Source organism: Nothoprocta perdicaria, unplaced genomic scaffold, assembly GCF_003342845.1.
Source record: "Nothoprocta perdicaria isolate Ctin4 unplaced genomic scaffold, notPer1 scaffold_5, whole genome shotgun sequence".
In the NCBI taxonomy this organism is placed as follows: Eukaryota; Metazoa; Chordata; class Aves; order Tinamiformes; family Tinamidae; genus Nothoprocta; species Nothoprocta perdicaria.
This window is the reverse complement of record NW_020455754.1, coordinates 10,370,267-10,378,626: the sequence shown is the minus strand read 5'-3', so window position 1 is coordinate 10,378,626 and position 8,360 is coordinate 10,370,267.

Sequence of the window (8,360 nt, the reverse complement as noted above, 5' to 3'; positions counted from 1 at the left end):
TGGTTTGGAGCCAACACACTGGGCTCCTACTCCACCCATGACACTTGGTGAGAAACAAAGGGTGTAAAGGGTGTGTTGGGGACAGGAAGAGGCGTGATTCCTTGCGACTGTACTCCAGCTATTCTCCACTGTCAGATGCCCCCTGAGGGAGGAGGTGGGAGGAGGCAAGGGGAGGAAGGCCAGGAGCAGATGGCGTTAATTTAGCACAGCCCAAGGCTGCTGTGCAATGTGCTGYGGCTTGGTCCTTGTTTAGACCCGGCCTGAAAACCTGCAGCCTTGTGTTTTGCAGGCTGCCCTTTTACCCTTGCTGTGACCTGGGCATCTGAAATTCACCCAGCAATGCTCCAGCTGACAACAGGAGAACATTGGTGGCACTCAGTGAAACTGCTGGGGCCCATCCTGATGCTGGCTGCCATCAAGGGAAACCTTTCTGTTGACTTCAATAAGTGCATAAGGCCTCTGGTTCGCAGCCACAAGTGTACTTAGCTTCTCTCCTTCCTTCTTCTGACCAGAGATGGTAAAAAAGAGCACRTGGCACCTGCTCTTCCAAAGCAATGGCTATTCAAGTACCTTGCTTAGTCTAGTAAGGGCGCATGTAACCAGCATAACACATATGYGGGTAGTATTAGATGTTTGGGATCTATTTATGGTGATTTAGTTGCTGCCTATTTGGCATGAGGAATGTCAGTCTTCGTGGCAGTCCCTCAAGTGAACCTCAGGCTGCCTCCCTCCTCTGTCCAGACTGTGTTGACGTCCCTCGCCTCTTCTTGGCTGCTTCTCCTCTAAGAGTCCACTTCACAACCTGCTTTTCAGTTAATAGCAGTAAAAATCTGGTCTCAGTAAGTTTACATAGGTACACTGCTGAATCTATATATTCCTCTATTTAAATCTGTTCTGAATTTATTTATTTATTTATTTATTGCTGGATCAGTTGGAAAATACTGTGGTATTGTCCTTAGGGTATATATTAGCAAATGGTGAAAAAAAATATTTCCAACCCAGGTCAAGTTGTGAGGGTTTTAATAAATTTCATCTTTAGGATTTACATCTTTGGGATCTGTAAAGCATCGCAGGAATAGAGAGATTTGGAGGGAGGGTGTGATGCTTCCAGTCGTCGTAGGAGTTGCCCAAATCCCACTTCMCTGCCATCTTTTGAACGGGTAATTGTCTGATTTGAGTGTTTCTCTCCCATGCCTCTTCCTTTAGGAACAGGAGGTGGCGTTTGCAGCTTGCCGTGGCCACGCGCCCGGGTGACATGGAAGGGGCGCAACTCTCCGGGTGTGGAGGAGGGCAGCAGGCCCCGGGAGCCCCGTGCCCGGCATCAAAGTGAGCGCGCCCAGCAGGGCAGCCACGTCCCCGCCGGGCTGTCAGCGGGAAGTGAGGCGGCCGCGCGAGCAGTCACCTCCTTTCCTCTCCGTTGGCCATGCTGGGCCGGGGCCGSCCTTTGTTCCAGGCATAAAGCTGCTGTAGGACCCGCTTCCTGGAGGCCGGCAGGGAGGAAACGGCTCGGAAGGAAGATTAGCATCGCCTGGAGCCGCGACCTCATCCGCAGCCCGGCCCTGGGCAGCACGTGTGGAGCTGGCCCTGAGCGGGCCGGAGGGCGAAGCTGCAGCAGATACCTCGGCTGGGCCTCCTCCTGCATCGCCAAGTTATTGCTCCAAGGTTTGGCGGCTAAGAGGCTAGAAATTAGTCTGCTTTCAAGATGGGAAGCTGGGGAGTAGGTTAAAAAAATGGAAAGGTTATTGGGAAATTTTATGATGCGCAGAGGGGAGGAAAGCCAGTGCTAGAAAAGCTGTACTACTGCTGCAATACTAGACAGGGCATGTCCTATCTCAGTCGTTGGATTTGGCTCATCCCAGAGGGCCAGATGTTCACCAGACATTACTGATGTACTTGTCAGAGTAACCCCCCCAAAAGTTTCAGTAAGTCTCTGGAACATGATTGGACTTAGAAGACATTGTAGAGTTTAAATGACTTCAACTTATTTGCCTTGTGGGTGCATAAGGTCCTTCCATCAGTAACTTACCTTGGTGGTTCGGGGTCTGAGTTTCAGGAAAGTGGATCCGCTGGAAACAGTCATTAGCCAGAGCCTTGGTAGGGTCATTCAGGTGAATGTGGTCATGAGGTGTGTTCTAGTCACACAAAAAGGCAAAAAATGTCACTTTCTGGTATGGGAAAAGCAGGACTTGCTGACAAGACTTTGAAGGCCAGGAGTGTCTGTAAAATGGGAGCAATGAGGACAGAAATGTGGGTTTGGCCTTGATTTGCCCTTTACTCATCCACCTGGTGGATTTGGTGTCCAGAGAAATCACGAAGGAGACAAAATTGCCCAAGTTTGAGATGCAGTCAATGCCCAGGTGAAAACAACCCCAATTTCTGCAAACAAGGGCAGGAAAACACTGAAGGAAGGTTGAAAACTCTGCCTACATTTGGCTCTCCAGCCTCAGATCCCTAGAAAAAGCTGGATGGCTTAATACAGGGATATGCCTGTTTGGTGCACATGATCTTTCATGATGATATGAAAATTAAAACAGCTCTTCCTCCTCTGAACAGCTTCATACATTGAAACCAGCTTGTCACAAAACACGTTTAGGAATGTTTAAAAATACGTACATAAGGAAGGAACTATTCATGCTGCATCGCTCCTGTGACAGGCTGTGAAGTTATTTCACCCTTCACCACAACTGCTAAAAACATAATGGAATCCCTACTGGGTGTTTTCATGCCTACCAGAACATAAAAACGCCTGACAAAATGCCCGGCGTGCCCCTCGCTGGGCTGAGGAAGGAGGCAGCAGCAAGCAGTGGCACGGTGGGAAATAGCTGCGGCCAAGGAAGGAAACAATAACCGAAAGGAAAGTGATAAAAATGGATGATTCTCCCCCAGCCGTGCACCGGCCGGGGGACCGCATTGTGCCCCGTGGAACGGAAGGGAAGCTGCAAGCAGAGCATCCACACACGCTAAGGGTGGGTTTGTTCTCTACCACCATAAAGGATTTTAAAGGCCAAATTAAAAATAATAATAATTAAAAAAAAAGACCTTGGGGGAAGGAGGCAGTTTTCAGTCCTTTGGGTTATGAAAAGCACCATTCAGCTTTTCGTTTTCAGTAGAAAAACTACATGAAAGACACTTGCCATGCACTCTTTTAATCTATTATTTTTTACTGTCAGATACACAAAATTGGAGCACTGGAACAGTGTAYTCACATACTGCTGGATTCTGCTGACACTCATTAGTCCCTAGTAGTGAAAAAAGCAGAAAGACCTCTGCCTGCATCAAAAATAACAATAATAACATAAAAAAAGGATGATTTGGCTTTTAATATATAATACTGTCCATTAAATTTTACTGAATTCATTGAGCCTGATGAACTCAGGGTGGTTGCACAGGTACAAATTAAAGGTGAATCAGCTGTAAATGATGATTTGCTCCAAAGAAGCTATTAACTCTTACTGATTTTCTCCTCCGATTTGCAGTGGAGATAGAAAGCACTTCTGAAGCTTTAGGTGACGTTTGATGTTCAAATGCAAGGGATCCAGGAAGGATCCTCCTGAATTATTATCATTTGCAACAAGGAAGGGATCTTTTATAGAGGTCCAAAAGCCCTTCTGCACTTAGGAGCTGGGCTGGTTTAACTTTGTTCTCACTTAAAACCAATGCAGATTTGCAACCATCCAATGGGAAGCAATGGTTAGAGCGCTGTAAAACTGGTGGAAACAACTGGGTTAGTTTTTAGCTCATCACAAGGGCTTCCATGTCAGGAATTTGAGCACCCTGAAATCATTCTGTCCCTGGACATTTTCTTTTCCAGAAAAAAAGGACTAAGAAATATGCTTATATATTTACATATATATATTTATATATATATGGCCTTATGCTCTTTTCATTACAACTTAGTGAAAAGGAAAGAAAAGAGGCAAGAGGAGGCAACCAGTTATAAGGAGGACCAAGGACCGTTTTTGTTCAGAGGAAGGTTATTTGTCAGTCAGCTGAAGGGCAGCACCWGGGAAAGCTGTTTGATTCAGCACTTTTGTTGCCTACAAATTCTGAGGTTAGTAACAGCAGTAGGAATATTCTGCATTTTGAGAGCACGACGTGACCACCGCAAGCTTCCAGTGATYCCTCTCCATTACCGTTCATGGGGCAATATTGCCCTGCAACAAAAAAAAGGCCCAGAAAGCAGAAAAAAAAAGGCTTTTCCACCTCTCCCAGGCTGCAACATGGGAACATGCAATGCCAAGAGAAGCTRCTCAGTTTACCCCACCGGGAATATTTTTAAGGACTTCTCACAGATGCCTTTGCTTCCTCCAAGCAGCTGTTTTCTTCATGACGGCCCCACGTGGCAGTTCAGGTGCTGGCACCCCCGGTGTCCTCACCACATCCACAGGTGCCTTCCCGCTTTTCCATGGAGGAGCAGCTGCTGGCCGTTTCTCAGCTCTCCAGGCTGGTCGTGAATCTTGCAAAACGTTTTCTCCACCCTTGGTTCTGAAGGTACCAGGTTTCCTGTCTAAAGTTCTCCTAATATCCGTTCAGCATTGTTCTTCTTCCGCTAAGAATATTTTTTCCTGTATTTGAAAATAATTGAAGTAGTTCACAAGATAAAAGCGGAAGTATGCATTGGATGCTTTTTTYCCCCCCCTTTTTTTTAATGCCAAGCTTTCATTAATATCGTTATTTCTAGCTGTAATTGTATAGAAGACAGAAATGCTAATTTTACTGGGCTTGTTTTTGGTCTGAGTTCAGAAACTCTGAAGGTGGTAGCAAGTTCTGAATATCTTCTCTGTCAGACAAACTGAAGTAACTATTACAACATAACATTTATTTCCTTTAAAACTGGATTTGGGTGAAATTGGCATTAATTTATGTTGGATCTCAATTCTCATCAGAAATATTCTAGCCAGTGGTATAAGTTAATTTATGTCAAATTTTCAGTTATGCTTTAACTTCTTTTTAATATGACTACTTCTCTAGCAAATGTTAATAGAGTTTGAAGGTATTTTTTCCTGAAGATTCTAAGACTTAAAGTGTATTTTGCTAATTCATTGGGGAAAAAGTGATAATTAGAAGTACCATGATAAGAAAACTGCTTTTTGGCTCTACTTACAACCTGTTCTGTTCTTCTCATAAACCATCAGTCCTTCAAACTACCCGAACATGGAGTATTCACAATACCAGCTACGATCCAGCCTTCCCAGGCCTCCAMGCTTCCCGTCTATGAAACACTTGCATATTAGGATTTCTCCTCCTGATATACCACCTCTCGAGTCAAGTTTATACATGACATGGAAAGCCTGAGATTTACTCCGATGTGTAAAATTAGTCTAATTCCAGTGGAATGAGAGAGATGTGCCAATTTGTAGCGATGGCCCACAACGTCTCAAAAATACCTGCTTTTGTCTAGCAAATGCTCTTCATTTTAATGAGAAATAATCATCGTGGCTGCCTTTGCTAAGGTGCAGAACGTAGATCAAAGATGGCACAATCCCTGTTTGCAAGGCAGTATTTCACTAGCAGATAATTAATATGATAGTATCAGGGAAATGAAAATCTATTCTCTGCCTAGGTGTTTCCCCTCATGGACTGGAAAGCTACTTGGTTTATCATTTACTGTCTTTAGGCAAAAAAGGTAGCTGTTATTTGCATGTTCGTCAGTTTGAGCTTGAGAGCAGGAGATTTCCTTCAAACAAGCCCAGCAAGCTAAATGAAATGCCAGTGGCCTTATTATCCCGAGAGAGCAAAGCACTTAAGCCCATGATTAAAATGAAGTTAATTGAATTTAAGCGTGTGCTTAAAGTAARGCAGAGCCATAAACGCTCTGCTGAGCCCAAAGGAGATTATTCTCACGCTTAAATGTAAGCACATTTCAGTGTTTTGCTAAAATTGAGGCCTGTAGCCTCCTATCAASGGGCCCTGCTGTCCTGCCAATAAAAACGAGCACCAAAGTCATCTTTTCTCAGAAATTTGTGGCACAGAATGAAGATCAAGGTGCTGCTTAGACAATAAATTGGCAGTGCAGATTTGAAACATGAACACGCATATGAAAATGTGGGTGTGATGAGTTATGTAAAAGAAAGGCAGGAAAGAGCTTATTTCAAGTTGAATTGTGTGGCTTTCTCAGAAACACATCCTCGGTAATCTAGAATGAAAACACCTACTTTTTCTACCAAAAACTCAATGTATTTCAATGTACAATTACATTCAATGTAACTACAGCTGCTCTGCTTTTATTCTTGGGAGCCTCTGCGTGCACCATCAGGCTGGTGTCTGGAATTCRAAACTGGGAGGCAAATAAGCAATTTCAGATTCCTAAATTGTCACTGATATATTGGACTGATTTCAGACACGTGACTTTTGCAGCTGAACTTAACTTTTTTGTGCCTAAAAATAGGGATGAAAATGCTCTTCTCTTTGAATGTGTAATAATTAAGTATCTATGCAGAATTTTGCTGTCCCTTTGATCGGGACCAAAGAAGCTTTGACATAATTCTGTCCCGTTGAAACATATAAATTTGTTAAAGCAACTTGTAAAATAAAGGTGGTTTTACTAGAAGTTTAGGGAAGAGGGAAAATGGAAAAGTCCAAGCATGATGTCCCATTTCGCCAATATCAAAACATAAGTTTTGGAAATGACTTTTCAATTAGATGTTCTTTCTATGTTACCGTTTTAACAGTAAAAATAGTAATTTTTTTTTCAAAGTGAATGACATCTTTCCCTGCTACAATTTTCCCTTCACAGAAAACAGAAGAGGAGGAAAACGCGGCTTTGAGTGAAGGTGGCTTCCCTGATCATAAAGGAACTTTCTCTTTATGCTGTGGCTTTGCYGTCGCTGGAAGAGAGAAAGACCTGGTGCATGTTTCAGGGAATCTTCACTGTACGTAATGATACAAAATTGTGGAGGAAAAGATGTTTTATGGTTAGTTCTATTAATATCTGCATTGGAATATAAGCGTTGCCTAGCTGAGCACCAGCACGCTGAAGCTTCACTAAAATGAAGCTTCTATTTAAATTGCCTTTAATGTGAAGTTCTTAATAATGGTTTCTTAATGCAGATTGGAGTAATTAGGACATTTTGGGGTTACACAGTGTAAACTCATTATTGACTTTTTGGAAGTTTTGCTCCTGAAACATACTGAGAAAGCAAGAGTGCAAGAGCAAAGAGAAGCGATTTCATTGTTGCTGTGACCATGAACGGTCTTATTCCTATTAGCATATGGGTTTGCATGTGTAATTTATAAACATGTACCAATATTTACAGAATAGTGGAGAGGCAGAACTGGACTACCATGCAATATTGCACAAATATAGATCAGAAATGTTGACATTTTTGACAATACTWCATGACTGCAGTAAGGCTTTAGCTAGAGAATGAGATGTGGTTTTCAAGAGCATGTGGAGAGCTCAAATACRGCCCTACTGGGCCTGATCAAAGGTCTGTCTAGCTCAGTATCCTGTCCAGAAAACAGTAATTTCACAGAATATTCTTATAACACTTTGCAACTTAGGGATTTCTGGAAKCAGAGGTTGGAGTCCTAGTGGCCTTGAGTGGGTTTTTCTTGCATGAATTTGCCCTGCCACTGCTTCTGAGTTTTGAACTTAAGTACACTTTTAGGATCCACAGTATTTTGTGGCAGAGATCTGCACCCCATAYTACACTTTGTGTGAAGAACAACCTCCTTTAAACATTTTCCTATTTTTTCTGTTCCACTTGTGCTCAGCTAGGCACAGATTTTGTGAGCTGAGCATTTGCTTCCTTCTCCAAATCTCTTGGGAATATGTTGAGCAGCACCGACCTAAGCACTCCTGCCTGTGAAATTCCACTTCCCTCTGCTATGGAAAGTAACCTGCAACTACTCTTTGCTTCCCTTACTCTGGACTAGTTACATATTGTTAGGAGAGCATCACATCCTTTCCTGGAAGAGTAATTTCCCTGAGAAAGGTGGGAGATGCTGTCAAGAGTGTTTTGGAAAACCAAGCCGACTACATCCATGGGAATTTATTTCCCTTTCATGCTGGCTGAAGCCCTCAAAGAAATCCAGCAGTGACCTGGGGTGTCTGATTTCCCTGCTCCAAGCCATGGGGATCTTTCTCCATCATATGCATTATAAGGATGCCAGGAATTGCTTTTTTACTGTTGGCGCCACTATAGTGAGAGAACTGTAGATCTGGAAAAGGAACTCTGCTTGGAAATGAGGAAGAAACAAGCTTAATTAGGAGCAAGAGTTTGATAGAGTTAGGCTAATCATGTAGCGTATGTCATCTTCACAAAGGCAAACTCTGCAAGCACCTAATCATCTGAGCTGTATTTTCTGAGCGTTTCTGAGGAGTGTTTCTTCTAGGGTGAGCAGCTGTCACTGTTCCT